A 20,521-nucleotide genomic window follows, 5' to 3' on the forward strand; every position below is an offset into this window, starting at 1 on the left:
ATCGATTTGCCACCGGTTTAAAAAAAACCCAAATGATACCCAACCCTAATTATTCCTAGAGTCAGCCCTTTATATTTGTTTGCTTCTCTTCTACTCTCGGTGCTCTCATACTGTATTTTAATACAACAGAATTCCCAATAAATCTGTTCTGATTTACATATTTTTCCATTTATTTTGTCAGACAGCGACAAAAACCCATTAAGACTACATGTTTTAGTGTAGTGTACATGACTTCTCTATCTGCGGAGGGAAAACAAGGTGTTGTACTCATAGGCCAATTCTGGTGAGTCTTGTTAACTAGACAAGGTTTGTCGAAAAAGTTTATAGATTCGTGTAGATTGTTTTGCTCACACAGTCTATGCTCAGCTTTAGAATCTTTGATAAATCAAAATCTCTCTGGTGTTCTCTGGTCTCTGGTCTTCAAGCCTTTAGCTGTATGTGTGTGTTCCTTGCATTTCTGTTTAAAATAGGACTCCGTAGAGATATTTCAGAAGGGGTCTTGCACCTGTCTCCTGCCCTCACCTTCACCCTCGTCTCCCCTGTTTGACCATGTTAAAGTGTTAATCTCACTAATCCTAACCATTCCAATAAAACATCTGGCTTCATTTAAACCCTATTAGGAGTCACAGACAAGAGTTGGAACTGACAGAGCCATGTCCCTTCAACCTAACCCAGAGTCATAGCCTTGATACCAACACAGATTCACCTCCCCCCCATTGAGGCCTGTCTTGACTCTGACACTAACCCTAACCCTCTCTCCGCAGAGCTCTGGTTCAGCCTCATCACGACCCGGTTGTGCCTGGAGTCAAGCTGATAAAACTGCCAGAGATCTCTCTCTGCTTGACAGGACCATGTGGTTTAGGTTTGAATGTTGCTATACACACGCAGTGAAAAATCTGTATTTTTTTTCTTATTTGTTATACATGTTTTTCCCACCAACATTCATTAGTTTTCCGTCAAAGCCACATTTGGATAAGAGATGTTATTCCGTGCAGAATCATTGGTCTATTCTTGAGGAACACAAGTGCAACAGCACCACGGGGTGGTGGTGTTTACCCAGTAGTATTAACTGATTTGTTAAATGGCAGATGCTAGTCACAGCATTAGCTCTTATTATTTGTGCATTTATATAGTCCGTACTGGTCACTAGCTGTGTCACAATTCAGAAGGACGAAGACTTCAAAGGACACGTCATCGAAGTCCGCGAAGGTCCAACTGAGCATTGTTGACAGCTGCTGTTACCAGCAGTTACGGCTACTGGACTTTTTTGAAAGATATATTAAACTGTGTGAAAACAACATAGTAAGGTCGTGTTCACACTTGGCGTCTTTTTTGACAAGAAAAAGTTGACAAGGGCACTTTTTTAGTAAAAACAAAAGCTGGCAGCGTTTGGTTCCAAATAGCAGCCGAGGGCGTCTTTTGTTGCTATAACAACATATTAACAACATAAATTCCCCTGAGTGGTAGATAAGGTTACAATTGTTGACAGCTACTGTTATCAGCTGGTTATGGTATTGATAACTGTTGCTGAGCGAACGTTAATGTTAGCTATTGTTAACAGGTTAGATAGTTTTGTTAACGACAAGTAGTAGATGATTTCACTTACCTGAACAACCAAGGATCCACCATTCACCTTCACCATGTTTTCTTGTTGTTATGGAAATGAAAGGTCTCACTTCTCGCTTGTAATTGGTCAGCTGTCAAAAAGGCACTTGACTTAGGGTGTTTTTTTCTCTCAGAAAAATGTAACTTTATTCAACTTGAAAAGACGCTCTGAGCTGCTGAAAAAGACGTTGACGGTGGCGTTTTAAAAATCAGTTTGTATAATATTTCTATACTTATAATGGTTGCTTTGCCCCTGTAAATTACCTTGCTGAGGCCTGCAAACTGATTTCGTCAGGCACACTAAAAATCATCAATTCAAGATGGTTTCACTCAGAGGTATCATCAGCAGATCTCAGACAACACAGCATGACCATTTGAACTTGAACACCGTTTATGAGGGAAGATGATAAAAAGCTGTTAATTCCCATCCTTCCGGCCATATCCTCTGAAAGAAATGGTCAACAGGGGAATAAAACTGGTTCTTAATGCGAAATGAATGAAGGTGAAAGTCCAAGAGGTGACACTAAATCTCTTTGTGTTACATAGCAGGGGCAGGGCAGACAGCATGGTGTACTGACTGTACAGATGTGAGGAAAAGATACAGTCCGTTAGCATTGGGAGGGTCTTTCTCTATTAAGTTTCTGTTCATTTGTCAGGTACATTGGACCATGCACAACCACAAGACCCGTAAGATCTGCTGAGCTCACAGGAACTTAGGTTTGAGTCTAGCTTTGGTTACTGTGTGTCTTGCTCCCATTCCACCTCTGTCCTCATGACAACATCCTAGAAACAAGTCAAATTTAGTCAGAGTTGAGCTCTGGCTCTCTGATGTATTAACTAGTGTAAAAAACACAGGAAGTCTCCTGGAGCCATCGTCACGCTGAGAGGCAAACTTCATGGGGGAAGAAAGAAAAAACAACCACGTCACTCCAACTACTGTTTTGATCCGTCAGCTAGATGCTAGCGGCTAACGGCACTAATACTTCAGGAAGAGAATTCATAAATAAAACCCCATGTGCCAAATCTGTAATATCCGGTCGTCCCTTTGCACAAGAGAGCAAGTGCGAAGTGTGAAGGGAAACATTAAAGAAAACCCCTGGAGGTCCCTCACTATGAAAACGGTCAGATATTAAAATGGAGGAGGGAATTTCATTCTTCCGTCTATATCCTAAACAACGTCAAAAGCCTAGTCTATATTTTTGTCTTTTTCAGTTTGGTAATCTTACATTCATGATGGATGATGTGATGAAATTTAAAATGAAGCGTGAGTTGTGATTGTTGGACTGTAATTATTGTTCATTTGACCTTGATCTCATTCATGAGGTTGCAGCTCATTTCCATGCCGAAACCGAAGAATATTAGGCCAAGTCATCAAAGATGTCAAACAGAGTACAACCAATAGTCATTAAACTCTCAAGGCTTTCCAAAAGTGTCAGTAAAAAAAAAAAAAAAAAAAAAAAAAAAAACTTGAAACATGGTCAAAAACAACGTAACCCATTAAGTTACTTAGTTTGCTAACAATGAACAAAGTATGGCAGAGATTTCTGTTTCAGCACTGGAGACAGTTAAGGAATCCAAACACTCTTGGAAACTGTGGTTTTCTGTTTCTGATTTTATGAACAATTCAATATATTTTAATATATCACCATGGAGTGCTGCTCTGAGCAAGAGCCATTCAGATGATGAATAAATACGAGTCAGTTTTCCAGGAATCAATACCGTCGTCTGGCATTGAAGGAAGGAGAATGAAGCATAATTCATAAATAGCATTTGGGAGATGATATGAGATATTAGCATCACATTTCCCAAGTTCTCGCTCCTTCTCTTTAATATGTTAGATGGCAAAGGATGCAACTGGAAATTCTGCTTAGCACAACAAATGTTTTTAATGAAATCTATACCTTAATTGAATCTCATTCAGAGGTTTAGTTTTTCCCCTGCTTCCTCTGTATGACTTTCTGTTTCTCTTTATATATCTATCTTTCTTTCTCTCTCCATAAAATTTCTTTTCGTGGGTGGTTTAAGACTAATACTAATAAAGTCTAAAGACTAATACCTGGAGTGTCCAGCATTGCTTTTAAATTAACTGTTATTATTATTATTATTATTATTATTACAAACCTCAAAAATATGAATTACTATTAATAAACTAAACTAATAACATGATGTTACATCAACAATTTTAAATGTTAGATAAAGATAATAAAAATCTTTTTGCACTGGACTTTTTGCAGTGTACTCTGAAAATTTTTTTAGCTTCAACTGTTATAAATAAAACATATATTTAGCCTATAAACGTTGAAGATCTGAACATGTATGCAGCAAGATATAACATGTTGTGGACTGTTTGCTTCAAGATAAAAATATACATTTGAACAAAATATCATCATCATAGCAACTTAAGTAAATCTGGACAAATCAAATTGACTTCAACATGCCAAGGTCCAAGCCAATCATGACCAACTGCCCACTAAAACCAGTTTATGTATGTTTCTTTAGATTTTCATATTGCAATGCAAATCTCAACCGTTTGCGGCTTCAGACTCAATGGCCAGCAAAGATATAGTATTTGTTGAGTCATTTGTCCTGTCATTCGCTCATATTTTAATTTACTACATTTCCCATCTCCTCCTGATTCACTCCCTTCAAAGAAAAGCAAAAAAAAGTAGACAAGTATGTCTTGTTTTCCAAAACGGGACAATGAGTGGATGATCTTTTTTCTGATAAACGTCTAATATTCTGTAGCTCCATATTTTTGTGAGATTTTGAACTGAAAATAGCTAAATGCAAAAAACTATTGTATCTATCAGAATATGGTTACCATTGCAAATCACTTAAAACCATATTTTTTAGACAGAAAAATTGGGATGTACATTATTAAGATGACAGCATGAAATCCTGTATATTAGTACTTAATATATAATATATATATATATATATATATATATATATATATATATATATATACTAACGTATAAACTTTACGTTAAACAACTAATACAACAAAAATCACACTTATTGAATCATTAACTGAACGATTAACTGAATAATTACAAGGTACATGTAATAGTTTAAAATACATTTTAATTGAAATTAATATGTGATCAGCTCCTTTAAAAATAAACATTTTAAACAAACTAACTCGCCAACATGAATCAGAATTCTCAATTCAGTTTAGAAATAATGACAAATGAAGATAAATATTGGAGATAGCGTTTGATTGTTGCTTCAGATCACTCTGTTATAAGGCTGTATGCATGACAATGATCTGACAAAACTGGGCTTGTTGGAGACAATAGAAAAAAATGTAACTATAATACATGCTACGGTCATGTTAATGTAATTAAATGACCGTCAATGGAGAAATATGCCTTTCGCACACTGTGCAGTTACAGTGCTAAACTGGACCATGCTAACCAGACACACCTTGACCTCTCGCTCAAACCCTCATGGTTACTGACATAAACTGCCATTTGTGACAACTTCCCCACGTGACAACAACCCCATTATCCCTAAAGTCATTTCTCTATCCATCTATATTATTTATCTGCAATCTTTCCACCACCCACCCACTGTCTCTCTATCTCTTCCACTTTCTCTCTTCCACTTTCTCTCTGTCTCTCTCTGCAGAAATAGCATCGCCGTTTCCTCATTGATTTTGGCTCTGACCTTCCTGTAACCTGCTGTAAATCAATCACCCTCTGTTTCGTGTGGCCCGCAGGCCTGCCGTGCGGATGGAAGAAATAAAACGAGGAAGGGAAAAATAAAGGAGTCGTTATCCACTGACGTCCACAGGAACTGTTAACACAAGACAATGAGGTCACAGGACCTTACAAGGCAGAGGTTGAGCAGGTTTCCCATGGGTGAGGGTGTCCAAACAATGCCCAGTCTATAAACACACACCAGCTAACTGATAAACCAATCTACTCCATGTCCTAGTCAAGATAATGTCTACTGATTGGATCCGTGAGCATTGTTTGAATGGCCTTCTCTCATTCAGTATTGTTCGTGGGGTTCAGTGGTTTAAAATAAAGGTGTGTTTATTGAGTCTATGATGGTGGTTCATAATCAGAGGTGCATTGAACCTTCATGAGTCTGTGTGAGCACAAGTTGTAGCATGTATGCTGTAATGCAGTAATACTTCTCTGTGTAAATATGTTATTCTCATCGTTTTAGAATGCTGTCATAATGGAGGGGTTTCAAGCTCAGATTACATTTATTATTTATCAGCACATTCACTGAATATTTCTGGACATCAGTGTAAGCATTCATCTAACTTAAACAGAGCTGAATGTAAAGAGAGAGAAAGACTTTGCCTGCCTAGACAGCATCACCTGATAAATTCGATAGAGTACATACTAACCTCCGAATCACATGAGTTTAGAGCTTATTTGTGGTACTTGTGAAGAGCTGAATTCACATGTGTGGCATCTCAAATCAGTTATTTATGAGTAGGCCTACAAGAAATCTCTGCAGAAAGCTCAGCAGATTCATCATGCAGATTCACCTGAACTCCCATCATGCACTTTATCACACAAGATTAATGTTGATCATGTGCAAAAAATCAGTAGTTTGGGCCAGCTTATAAGAATTATTCAAATTTAATTTCTGTCATTATTTACTCAACTTACGTTGTTCCAAATCTTACTTTCCTAACCTTTACTTTCATTCTTCAGCAGTGAACCATACAGCACGTAAAGTGCTGTCAACCCCCCCCCCCCCCCAATAAGAATAAAAAAGGACTACGTACTTTGGATGACGATAGGTCCATTTAAAAATATATATATATACTTTTTAAGTACAATTGTTCGGATTGAGCTGATCTGCAACGCTCCGGGAACTACGTCATCACGTTGAAAGGTCACGCTCGATGTCACCGGCCCCAGCGGAAGTACCGCCTCACTCCACCGTGCGAAGGAGGATAGTTCAAATTGTATTGGTCGCTTTGTAAACAGTGGGGCTGTACTTCCGCCGGTGCCCGCGACATCAAGCCTGACCTTTCAACGGGATTACGTAGTTCCCGGCGTGTTACAGATCAGCTCAATCCGATTAATTGTAGTTAAAAAAAAATATAGATATATATTTATTTTTTAAATTGACCTATCGTTTCGCGAGATAAGACTCTCCTCCTCAGCTGCGATCGTGCATAGCCGTTTCAAGCACTTCAAAGATCTTTGAAACTTCATTGATTTGCACTTCAAAACGCTGGTTGTCATTGAAGTCCATTATTTGAAGAAAAATCCATAAATGTTTTCCTCAAAAAACGTACTTTCTCTTCCAGTGAGGAAAGAAAGACATGGATATCTTGGATGGCATTGGGGTGAGTAAATTATTAGGAAATTTATATTTTGAGGTGAACTAATTCATTAATGCGATAAAGACCATACGAAGCCTATGGTCTTCACTGGCTGCCGGCGAACAACATCTACTTTAACCCTTAAACACTGTTGAAGCTGAGACCTGGGGTCAGTTCCTCGTACGTCGCTAACTCAGTTAGCTGGATTAGATGGTTGATGATTTGGCATGATCTTGGATTGTTTGGTTCTTCGAAGCTCATCCTGGACTTGCTGTCATAGCAACAGGTGCGTAAGCTTGAGCCTGCTCGCGAGCGGGCTTATTTCATGTTAACAAGATTAGATAGCGGCTTCAAATTGACAGAGTGTGTCAATGATATAAAAGATTGGATGGCGCGTAATTTTCTTTTATTAAATCCAGACAAGACAGAGGTAATACTTATCGGTTCTAAAAACCGTCCACAAAACCCTTCACAGCACGACTTTAACATAGTAGGATGCCCTGTTACTTTATCCGCTACAGTAAAAGACCTGGGTGTTATACTAGACCGCAACCTGTCTTTTGAAAAGCATATTTCCTATGTTACAAAAACAGCCTTTTTCCACCTTAGAAACATTGCTAAGCTACGTAATATGCTATCAGTCTCTGATGCAGAAAAGTTAGTTCATGCATTCATGACCTCGAGACTAGATTACTGTAATGCTTTATTAGCTGGTTGTCCTGCATCTTCAATAAACAAGCTACAGTTAGTCCAAAATGCAGCCGCTAGAGTTCTTACTAGATCAAGAAAATATGATCATATAACACCTATTTTATCATCACTTCATTGGTTCCCTATAAAGTTCCGTATTAAATACAAGATATTGCTTTTGACTTATAAAGCTCTAAATGGTTTAGCTCCAGTCTATTTAACGGATCTTCTATCGCCTTACAATCCATCGCGCTCTTTAAGATCACTAGATTCGAGGTTTCTGGTCATTCCTAGGATATCCAGATCCACCAAAGGAGGCAGAGCATTTTCACATTTAGCTCCGAAGCTCTGGAATAGCCTTCCTGATATTGTTCGTAGCTCAGACTCTCTCTCCCAGTTTAAAACTAGACTGAAGACGCATCTACTGTATTTAGCCAGGCATTCATATAAATTTTTATCTTACAGTTACTGTAAATTCGGCCTCTAGTTCATAAACGCCAGAGGAGAACTGGCCCCCGACTGAGCCTGGGTTCTCCCAAGGTTTTTTTTCTCCATTGGGTCATTTGATGGGGTGTTAGGACACCATTAGGTCACTGGATGGAGTTTTCGGTTCCTTGCCACTGTTGCCTTTGGCTTGCTCAGTTGGGGATATTCAAATTAATTAACCAATCATACCATTGATTAGCTCTACCAAACTTGGATGTCTTTTTTTCCAGTAATAAACAAACATTGTTAAGTTGTTTTGATTGATACTGTGAAGCAGCTTTGATACAATCTGTATTGTGAAAAGCGCTATATAAATATATTTGACTTGACTTGACTTTATAACTCGAGCTGATACAGGAGGTCCTTTAGCGCAACTTTTTGAGATATATCATTTTTCTCATGACTTGTGAGGGTGTCATTTACATAATTCATTTGTTGGAACAACACATTTAATGTTCAATTCGTCGGAGTCGGGCTGTAGCAAAAGCACAAACTGTGTGCATTGCCCTGAGATTCTTTGCAAGTCTCTCACGGAACAAAAATATATGGCAATATACTGCAAAATCTAATGCGATATATTACATATCATAAATATTACATTTCCATAAATGGGAAACTAGTGCTTATATTTTTCAATATACTGCAATATACGCATTGACCATATATGGCTATATTAATACATATAAAATATTTATAAATGAAGACAAAAATAGCATTACATGTTATATTCAAAAAGGTTTATCCTCTTTTTTGTGCATATATTTCACATACATGTTCCCATATAAATGTGAATGTATATGAAGAGCCAAACACCATTCTTCTACTCTCACACTCATACATTCTCCTTTCACACACATACTGTACATTTCTACTCTCACACTCATACATTTTCACTCTCTCTCTCTGTCTCTCTCTCTCACTCTCTCTCACTCTCTCTCTCTCTCACTCTCTCACTCTCTCTCTCTCTCTCTCTCTCTCCCTCTCTCTCTCACTCTCTCTCTCTCTCTCTCTCTCTCTCTCACTCTCTCACTCTCTCTCTCTCTCTCTCTCTCTCTCTCTCTCTCTCTCACTCTCTCTCTCTCTCTCTCTCTCTCTCTCTCTCACTCTCTCTCTCTCTCTCTCTCTCTCTCTCTCTCACTCTCTCACTCTCTCTCACTCTCTCTCTCTCTCTCTCTCTCTCTCTCACTCTCTCTCTCACTCTCTCTCTCTCTCTCTCTCTCACTCTCTCTCACTCACTCTCTCTCTCTCTCTCTCTCTCTCTCTCTCACTCTCTCTCTCTCTCTCTCTCTCTCTCTCTCTCTCTCACTCTCTCTCTCTCTCTCTCTCTCTCACTCTCTCTCTCTCTCTCTCTCTCTCTCTCACACACACACACACACACTATATACTTCTACTTATATTGTTGCTCTCGTTCCCTTATTTTATAACGCACACATTCTTAAATTTGACTCTTCATATATTTTTAACGCACATTCACAGCCTACATTTTGTACTCGTATATATTTTTACGCACACATTTATACTTTTTACTCTCAAGCAAATGTATTCAAAGTATATATTAAATATTATAAATAATAAATGTATGAAAAAAAATGTATGTACTGTATGTCTTAAAAAATATGTGTGTGTAAGAGAATAATGTATGTATGTGTTAGAGAGAGTGAGAAACGGGACAGGTCCTGATCAGCATGGCTGAGGTATATGAGGCACTTCAGCAAGCTATTGGAGTTTGAGAAATATTTGATCATCTCCTGAAACGCTCCCTTGAGCGACCAAGGACAGGCTCATCCATAAGTAAAACTACATACAGCACGGCGGAAAGTGAGACGACAAGTCAAGCTGTGACTCAAGGCCAAACTGGAGGATTGCGGTAATCTTTGCGATATCAGAATCAGAAGCACTTTGGAGCCCCAGGTCAAGGAAAAGGTAAGAACCATAGACATAATAAATACAAAAATACATAGCACTATTGGCCGCTGGATCGTACATCAATGGCGCCGCAATATTGCGGAGGGCAACTTTCCCATAACTCTCATAACAGGAATTGAGAAAAATGCCTGCTTCGTTTGCTGCTTGGGGCTGGACAAATCTCGGGGAATTACCGTTCACAAGCAAGACTGATCATTTGTTTCTGGTTGAATTTGGTCATTATATAATTAGTAATAGTGACGTTAGTTGGCCACCGGAGTCAGTCAGACTAAAATAGCTAGCGATGTCGCTAGTTAACTTAGCTGTGAAAGTTGAGACATGAGTTGACATGATTTATATTATAGTTTTAGTTATATTATATTTTATATTATAAAGTAAATTACCTGAAATCTAAATATTCATCTATATTTTCTTAAAACTGACTTTTATGACAAGTACTCGTTTCGGGTAGGTACTAGTAACTATTTCATTTACTATTTTTATTATTGTCTATATTATTCTGCAATTGATATTATGTTGTATTTGCTATTATTATTATTATTATTATTATTATTATTATTATTATTAGACCACTTGCTATTATCCATATATTATAGTTATGCTTTTAAATGATTGTACTATTCACTAGTCCCTATTTGACTTATTGTTTTTTATTGTCTATATTCTGTAATTGATACTTCGTATTCAATTGCTATTATTGTAGTATTATACATAAACCATATGCTATTATCAATATATTATTATTATAGTATTATATACTTATGATATTATAAAATTATACTATTCATTACTATTTTATTTGCTGTAACGTTGTACGGTTTGTTTATTTTATTGACTATACACTAAACTATTTACTATTACTTCTCACTTTATCTTATATTTACTATTTGCATTGCACTGTAGTTGTACCATATCATATTTATTACCATAAAGAATCCATCAGATATCTGTTATTGTATATTTGGAGTATATATCTGTAAATATCTAGAAAGCAGCCTGCCGGTGTGATTTGTTTCATTTTCTCAATGGCGGTCAATTCTAAGCAAAAGAAAAGCTAAAATTGGGTTAAAGACAGAAAATGCTTTTTCCAAACTTTATTTCATTTAATGTGAAAAAGTAAATTATTTCTCAGTATGGGAGTCTTCACAATTCTTATCCAAAAATAAAAAGCCAAATACATGACAAGCCTAAACTTTGACAATTCCTTATTAAAAAATATTTTATAAGTCTAACTATCGAGATATTATATAACTAGAGATGGGACTTTTTGTACACCACGTACAAACCACTGAAATCGGTTGATTAATGTAAACTTTATTTCCGTTATAAACAAACCATGTTTGAGTGGTATAAACCAGGTGTGAGTGCTGGACCACAACCTTTTTTCTTTTTTTTTTTCTTTCTTTTTTTTGCTCAGCTTTTTTCTGGGCCATCTGACCAATCAGAGCAGAGTACACCAATCACAACAGACTGGGCAATCTGACCAATCAGAGCAGAGTACACCAATCACAACAGACTGGGCAATCTGACCAATCAGAGCAGAGTAGACCAATCACAACAGACTGGGTCATCTGACCAATCAGAGCAGAGTACACCAATCACAACAGACTGGACCATCTGACCAATCAGAGCAGAGTAGACCAATCACAACAGACTTGGCAAACTGACCAATCAGAGCAGAGTAGACCAATCACAACAGACTAGGTCATCTGACCAATCAGAGCAGAGTAGACCAATCAGAACAGACTGGGCCATCTGACCAATCAGAGCAGAGTAGACCAATCACAACAGACTGGGCCATCTGACCAATCAGAGCAGAGTAGACCAATCACAACAGACTGGGCCATCTGACCAATCAGAGCAGAGTAGACCAATCACAACGGACTGGGCCATCTGACCAATCAGAGCAGAGTAGACCAATCACAACAGACTGGGCCATCTGACCAATCAGAAAAGAGTAGACCAATCACAACAGACTGGGCCATCTGACCAATCAGAGCAGAGTAGACCAATCACAACAGACTGGGCCATCTGACCAATCAGAGCAGAGTAGACCAATCACAACAGACTGGGCCATCTGACCAATCAGAGCAGAGTAGACCAATCACAACAGACTGGGCCATCTGACCAATCAGAGCAGAGTAGACCAATCACAACAGACTGGGCCATCTGACCAATCAGAAAAAAGTAGACCAATCACAACAGACTGGGCCATCTGACCAATCAGAAAAGAGTAGACCAATCACAACAGACTGGGCCATCTGACCAATCAGAAAAGAGTAGACCAATCACAACAGACTGGGCCATCTGACCAATCAGAGCAGAGTAGACCAATCACAACAGACTGGGCCATCTGACCAATCAGAGCAGAGTAGACCAATCACAACAGACTGCGCCATCTGACCAATCAGAGCAGAGTCAGCTCTCAGAAAGGAGGGTTTATTGAGACCGAATCCTTTATCAAAATTCAGAAACTGTGAGAAAAGATCTGATGCTGTAATTTATATTATGAGAAAATGAAAGTGTTTTTTGACCTTGGATGCATGTAAACCTATTGTAAGAGACTCCAAAACAAAATTAGTAACATATATACTCTACACACGTATACGCAAACACAAGACACTCTCCCTCTCTCGGACCCCAATTCAAGTGTATTGATGCTTTGTCATAATGCCATATGCAGTTTGGATCTTATTTTTGGCTCTAAGACTCTAACACTTAAATGTGTGGCCTACATTTCTAAAACACACACGCACACACATCTGGTTTGCCGGTGTCTGGTTCTGGTGGTGCTGTGCCTCAGCGGGGCGCGGGCCGCGTGCTGCTCCTCTGTGCAGTGATGAATGAGTGTAGATTTGGAGAGCGCTTTGGAAAAGAGAGTCGGACTCCTTTCACATCCACTCCAAACACTGAGAGAGCAGCAGGAGCCCGCAGAGAGGTTACAGTCCAAAGAGCTTCGCTCTGAGCAACCTATGAGAGACATCAAAAACAACAGCTCTCCAGCCCTCTCTCGTATGTCTATGTCTGTCTTCTGTTTTCATCGCTGTGTGATTTGAAGTTGTGTGTTTTCATCTGTGTTTAAATGGAGTTTCCAGTGGAGAACGCCGGGTTTTAAAACCCTATCTGAGTGCTTTAAGCATCAGTTTACCTCAGACTGATTGAGCTCATTTATATGTTGATATAAAAAGGAAAACAATATTTATTCTAGAGTGCAGCAGTTCAGAGTACAGTGTCCTGGAAACTTCCTTCTGAGTCAGAAATGGATTTCATTGACTGGATGGTGAAAAGTGGCCGTTCCATAACGGATTCAAGCCAGACATGATTGTGAGTTTGGAGTCTAAAGGTCGAGAGCATCTCCATGTGTCCCAGTGGTCTTCAGTCATTATTTGTAACCCTAATGGCAATAAAGGGGTAGTTCGCCCATATATATTTTTTCGGACCCTCATTTAATTTCAAACCAATGAGTGAATATTTGGAACACAAAAGAAGATATAAAAATGAAGGGACAGACTCAAGTTTCATTCAAATATGTTGAATGAAACTTGAGTCTCTGCCTTCATTGAAAGTCCATTACACTAAAACTCTTCAAAAGTTCATAAAAACATTGTGAAAGTAATCCATATCCATGTCTTTTGTAGAGACATGATCACTTTATATGATTAACAGATTAAATTAGGCTTTTATTCACATTTAAAAATTGATCAATACACATATATTGAGCACATCAAACGTCCGGAACACATTTGCACTTCTGTTGACCACATTTAAAGGTCTGTACAGTATGGCAAAAAATAGTTTTTGGGTCATTAAGGGCCAGATTACTGTCAGGATTTAAGATAGACAGTGAAACATTAGCGTTGAAAAGGCGTAGATACAGTTATTTTTGCAGCTGACCTTATTGCATATGCATTTGTAGGAGTTTCCCTTTCTAACGCAACATTTATGGGAGGGGAGTATTCAAATGAATCATGCAAGGTGATTTACAAAGTGTAATGTCTAGCTCCACAGAAGATGATTCAATAACATAAGATGTAACATAACAATTAGAATAAACAGCCAAAATACGAAACGGCATGCTAACACAAACAATACCAGACAACTGAAGAGTGCAGAAGGAGGAACTTAAATACATGGTGATGAGGACAAAATAACGAACAGCTGTAATCGTTATGAGAATGCAAATGAGAACAAGGAACACCTGACGAGGCCCTGTTTACACGAGAACGCTCGCGGGTGAAAACGTAAAAATATTTTATCGGATACCTTATTTATTTATACCTTTCATTTACACGGCGATGGCGTTTTTGGGGATTAAAAACACCAAAAAGTGAAACGACCCTCCAGAGTGGAAATCTTAAAAACGCTCCACCGTCGTGTTCCCGTCTAAAGGGTAAAAACGCAAATCTGCTCACGGTGGCTCTCGTCGCGTACGCGTTAACGTCACAGGCATGTGCCAGTACAGGAAAATAACAACCAATATGTCGGATTATTTCCATACTTCGGACCTTCAAGTTGCCAGAGCAGCTCTGATAAACGTACAAGAGTCTTTTTGCTGTTCGCCTCGCCATGTTTTGATTTCGCGCTACTAGGGAGAGAAGTAGAAGGAAGATTGTACGCAGGCGAGCGGACTTGGTGTTGTTGTGTGGGAGTGCTTCGCATTGCCATCTAGCCGCCTGGAGTGCATACTACATAGAATTTCACACACTTTTGCATCACCATATGCACGCAGATTTCCCCCCCATAACGCTCGTCTAAACGCAGAATAAAAAGTGATAATGCAACGCCACTTTAGCGTTTTCTCTTCAGATCGTTTCCGTGTAAACATAGCCTGAGAGTCCATGAAAACAGAACTTAGAGAACATAATGGTGACACTAGGGGTTGCGCCAGTCATTTTACTGGTATTTGCACCATTATTTACCACCCAAAACAAGCATGTCTTAAACCAGACACTTATTTGCACTGCTCTTGGTAGATTGTGTTGGACATTACGGAAATGATCTGACTGCGTCTGTGTTCTTTAATTTGTGCGTCATCAGTAGATCACGAGCAGAACTCTCCACTCCCACTGGAACAGTATCTCATCTACCAGGCCTTAACTTAAAAATACATCTTAACACAGACTTTTCAATTACTGCTGCCTAGTTACCACTGTATTATTGTATAGCAGAGAACCCCACCAATAATAACATCCATAAATAGTGTAACTTTTCCATGCATTTTTTTTAAACGTCTGTGCAAACACACGGTCGTGAATACTTAGACATTGTAAGCTTATATGTCTGGTGTATTTCTTAATATGTTTGGAGAGACTGAACTCTTTGTACCTGAAGACCTTTTGTTTATCTGTTACTCAACCACCATAATCATAGGCTGTTTGTAAGATAAGCTTTCAGCTCCCAAGATTAATAGATACACGTTTAGGTGAGTTTCTAACTTCAAATTTCCAGGTCATCCTAAGATTGAATCAACAACCCCTGATCCTCAACCACTAAAGGGTTTACCCAAAACTCTCATGTTGTTTTGTTATAATCTCGTTAAATATAATTTTTTTTCTCTTTGTCCACAAGTATTTAAGTGTGTGTGTGTGTGTGTGTGTGTGTGTGTGTGTGTGTGTGTGTGTGTGTGTGTGTGTGTGTGTGTGTGTGTGTGTGTGTGTGTGTGTGTGTGTGTGTGTCCTAAATCCACACAGTCACTGTCAAACTAGATTGGTGTGACAGTGGACCTTCAGCACAGATGCCTCACATATATTAAATTACTCTGATTAATGGTGAGTGCTTGCCATTGATTTCTATCCGGTGCTAAGGGTTTCACATCTCTCGTCTCCAGAGAGAGATAAAAATATCTCAAGTTCAAAACACCATCCTGTGTGTGTCAACGGTCAGCGAACCACGGTTTATAATGACCACATTACTGGGGATTCACCCAAATCACGATAGGTATGTAGAATAAACGGATGAGCCACAAGGGGCCATGCGTTACAGAGATTTATCATGGCTGTAAAAGTTTATTGCTTTTATAAATTATGGCAACAGTAATATAAGACACTACTGTTCAATAAATAATTACATTCATCATTAGCATTACTATACTTTTCACACTTTCTAAATAAAAGTCGCCACCATTATGCTAGAGAGTTGTAGGTTACCAGGATATTGCTATGCAGTTCTACAGGGTTTTGAGTGTTTGATAGCGCATTGTTATGTTGTTACTAGATTGGTTGCTTTGCCTCTATGATATTCTAGTCTATAGATGTATGGCTCTGATCCCTTTTCAGTGTAAGTCTATGGGATTTATTTCAGCCAAGTAATACAGTTTATTAGCCCCTCTTTATAGGCACTATTATGTGCATTAACAGATTCAACTAACATTCTTTTTTATAAGCCTACTTATATCGACAGGCCTTTAACAATTCTATTTAAAATAGCATGACAATGTGGGAATAATAAAATATGAATCTGCCCCAGATTCGGAGAAAGCATTTTCAATAATTTTGAATGAATTTCTCATGGCAAAAAAATAGCATGACCATCTTAAACCAGACAGAGAGTAACCCACATTTCCACATCAGAACTGGTGAACGTCAAATAAACATCTCAAAGAGCAGAACATGTGCTTTAATGATGAAAGAAATTGGACCATTATGATGTTTCTGGTCCAAAAATTGTCTTTCTTTGTCCTCATTGTAGAACCAAATAGGATGGACCACGAACGTCACAATAGTCCAATATCATCCAGACATTTCTGGAACAAAAGAATGTATTAACATGAAGAGATTTATTCCTGGGAATGTTAAATTGAAGATCCTATGCCTCCCATTTGGGGTTAATTAGTTTGCTTTGTCAAAAATCAAAAAGAATGAATGTGCCCACCCTGCATTTTTTTCCTGAAGATCTGCCCTGTCATTTTCAAATTCCTTCAGAATATATACACGCACACTTCATTGCCCGCCACCTTCTACCCATAAACCGATGAATGCATGCAATTTTCCAGAGTATTCATAGTTCCTCTGCTATCTGGAATGCAGGGGTCCCTCGGGCAAAGAAACGGTAAACCACCAGCATCCGTTAATAATACGTTAAACTACTCAGTGCCTATAAATAATCCCGACCTGTCACGAACGCAAGCCCTAGGAAAAGCATCTGCCAAAGTATGAAGAACACTGTTAAACAAATCATCATGAAGCCTGTGATGGTATGAAAACATGTTCTGTTCAGAGTTTCAGAGAGCTGTCAGATCCGTGGGCAGGTCCAAACCCGGAGCATGTCCGATCTCTGGACTGTACTGAGGCTGTCAGGTCATTAGTGTCATGTCTCATCAATCACTCCATGAGAACACAAGACTTGCCATCACTAATTATAATCAACAGATTTATTTCGAAATCATCTGCGACTGGGCGCAGACAGAGGACGAGAAAGAGAGCCAGAGGATGAATTAAAGGGCGCTGATTAAAGTCCTGCTGATGAATGCCCCTCCTGAAGCCATAAACAGCACATACTACAACTAGAAGACTGACAAGGACACACACTTTTACTAATAAAGACACCAGAGGAGAGAATGAGTCGAGAAGAGAAGAAATATTAGACAAGAGGAGAGCTAAGATTACATTAGAAAAGTAGAGAATGAGAAGAGGAAAGACAAGATGAGATGAGGAGAAGAGAAGTGAAGATACAGGGAGAGAGGAGAGGAGACGAGATGAGGAAAAGGGAAGTGAGGATGCAAGGACAGGATAGAATGAGATGAAACAAGTCAAGAAGAGAGTAAAGGAGAGATATGACAAGATGAGAAGGACAGAGAAGAGATGTAGGTGTTGAGATGTGTTGAGATGAGTTGAGTTGAGATGAGATGAGATGAGATTAGATGAGTTGAGATGAGTTGAGATGAGATTAGTTGAGATGAGATTAGTTGAGATGAGTTGAGATGAGATGAGTTGAGATGAGATGAGATGAGTTGAGATGAGATGAGATGAGTTGAGATAAAATGAGATTAGATGAGTTGAGATGAGATGAGATTAGTTGAGATGAGTTGAGATGAGATGAGTTGAGATGAGATGAGATGAGTTGAGATGAAATGAGATGAGTTGAGATGAGATGAGATTAGATGAGTTGAGATGAGTTGAGTTGAGATGAGATGAGTTGAGATGAGTTGAGATGAGATTAGATGAGTTGAGATGAGTTGAGATGAGATTAGATGAGTTGAGATGAGATTAGATGAGTTGAGATGAGATGAGTTGAGATGAGTTGAGTTGAGATGAGATAAGATGAGTTGAGATGAGTTGAGTTGAGTTGAGATGAGATGAGATGAGTTGAGTTGAGTAGAGATGAGATGAGTTGAGATGAGTTGAGATGAGTTGAGATGAGATTAGTTGAGATGAGATGAGTTGAGTTGAGATGAGATGAGATGAGTTGAGATGAGATGAGTTGAGATGAGTTGAGATGAGATGAGTTGAGATGAGTTGAGATGAGATGAGATGAGTTGAGATGAGTTGAGATGAGATGAGTTGAGATGAGACGAGAGTAGATGAGACTAGACTAGACTAGACGAGATGAGACAAAGTGAGGTAAAATGATGAGACGAGAGTAGAGTAGTGAAAAGACAATGATAAAAAGAGAAGATGCAAGGAGAAGAGAGAATGAGGTGAGAAGAGATGAGACAAGTCAAGAAGAGAGTAAAGGAGAGATATGACAAGATGAAGAAAGAAGAAATGCAAGGAAATGGCACTAAATAAGAAATACAGACCAGACAATTCGAGAATTCAAAAGAAAGAGGAGAGACAACATAAGAACATGAGAAGAACAGAGAGAAGAAGGTGCAAGAAGAGAATGAGATGAAACAAGCCAAGAGGACAGGAGAGACAAGAAGAGATGAGGAGAAGAGAAAATGAAAGGCAAAGAGAGGTGAGAGGAAAAGAGTGGATGAGCCAAGATGAAAATAGTAGAGAGGAAAGAACAGGGAGACGAGATATGAAGAGAAAAGAGAGAAGGAGAGGAGAAGAGGGTGGAATGATCTCCTTCACATCGAAATAATGTTTGCCATGTTATTACTCACCTTGAATAAATGTGTCTCTCAGTAAAATGTCTGATCAGTTCATCTTGGATTTACAAATGATATATGTGCCTTTCTGGTCTGATCTTATCCTCATGAGTCATGACCTCATCTGCTAGTGAATACCAAAGGCCCCTTGTTGCATTTAGTGTTATGTTTATTTATAAGAACAAGACCTCTGTGATGGATGAAGGTTGAGAAGCTGCCAATGAGGAATAATGCTGGTACTATCTAATCTTACCCCATGAAGACACTATTGAACATGCTGCAGGTGTGTGTGCAACATGAAGGTATTCAGGAGTGCAAACACAGCTGTTCAAACCAATCGCTGCTCAGGAATGTCTTTGTGTGCAATGGTTCAGGGTCGCTGATTCGGAGCTCATTGGTTCGAAGTTAATTATTAATGATGCTATTGGCTGAAATGATCTCACCTGGATGTCAGTGCAGCTCTTGTCTATACACCACTATGTTAGCATCTCATGGCTATCCCAACTCACAAGAACCATCCTAAATAATAGGCCAAATTAGCCAAATCTTAGCATGTTAATGGCTGTCCCAATTGGGTAACTATGTCTGTTGTTTATCCACTCTTGCTTTTGTAGCTAATTTTTTACACAGCACGAAAAAGCAGTTTCTTACTGTTTTCTAAGGACTTTTTCAATTGTTGAAAAATAGTGAGCATTGCAAAGTAAAAGCTGCTGCAGCAGTTTTTAATAATGATTTTTAAGATAATGAATTTAGATGCTAATGCTTACATACATTGCAAACAAAAACAGTGTGTAAAAAGGGGGCCATAGTATCAAAACTTTTTTGATTTGTCCCATTTTTTGATTTCATACTACAAGTTGGCCTATTTAGTATAGTCAAACTACTTTCCCATTAAAACACTTGTTTGTTTTAACATCTTAAACCAACACCGCAGCATTGGCTTAACCAATCATCAATGGTGTGTGTTTGGGGGTGGGACTATCTGATTCACTGACAAATCGCAGGCAAGAGGAAGCTTTCATAAACACCTAATTATTTGTGCAAATCTGTTAAATAAACCATTATAATAACATATTTTTGCCAGTATTATAAATATAAATTGTTTTGGTGATATAAATTAATTCATTTGGAAATATTGTTTTAATTTTTTTATGTTTAAAAATGTATTCATATTTAATGTTTCCAATTTTATGCATTGAAACACAATAAATTTGATATATTTTATGTGCTTTAAGAAATAATATTCTATCAATATAGGTATGTATTGTAATATATTACAGCTGTGGTTACAATTATTTAAAGTACATACAGGTGAACAAGTGGGAGAATTTAAATGTTATTGGTCAATCACAGCATTCTGCGCATTAATAAAATAGCGTAGGCTATATCTGGTAAGTGTTTATTATGTGATAATGATGTCTGACAATAGATTATCCCTGACATATAAGTTGTATTATACAGGCTTCACAGAAAGAACATTTAAAGTC

The 20,521-nt window shown here is 38.3% G+C and overlaps 1 long non-coding RNA gene across 2 annotated transcripts; it reads right to left on the minus strand.

Moving 5' to 3' along the window:
* Positions 1-16,027: 16,027 nt before the first annotated feature.
* On the minus strand, positions 16,028-19,260 carry LOC143733291 (uncharacterized). 2 transcript variants are annotated; one of them, XR_013201315.1, is made up of 3 exons: positions 19,050-19,260; positions 16,720-18,532; positions 16,028-16,673 (listed from the first exon to the last, which is right to left on the minus strand). It is a non-coding gene; the product is annotated as an uncharacterized LOC143733291 (long non-coding RNA). The 2 variants fall into 2 exon arrangements; XR_013201314.1 differs by having other exon boundaries at positions 16,720-18,537.
* Positions 19,261-20,521: the final 1,261 nt, after the last annotated feature.

The sequence above is a fragment of the Siphateles boraxobius genome, unplaced genomic scaffold (assembly GCF_051911475.1).
Source record: "Siphateles boraxobius isolate OS27281-9 unplaced genomic scaffold, OSU_SipBor_1 94, whole genome shotgun sequence".
In the NCBI taxonomy this organism is placed as follows: Eukaryota; Metazoa; Chordata; class Actinopteri; order Cypriniformes; family Leuciscidae; genus Siphateles; species Siphateles boraxobius.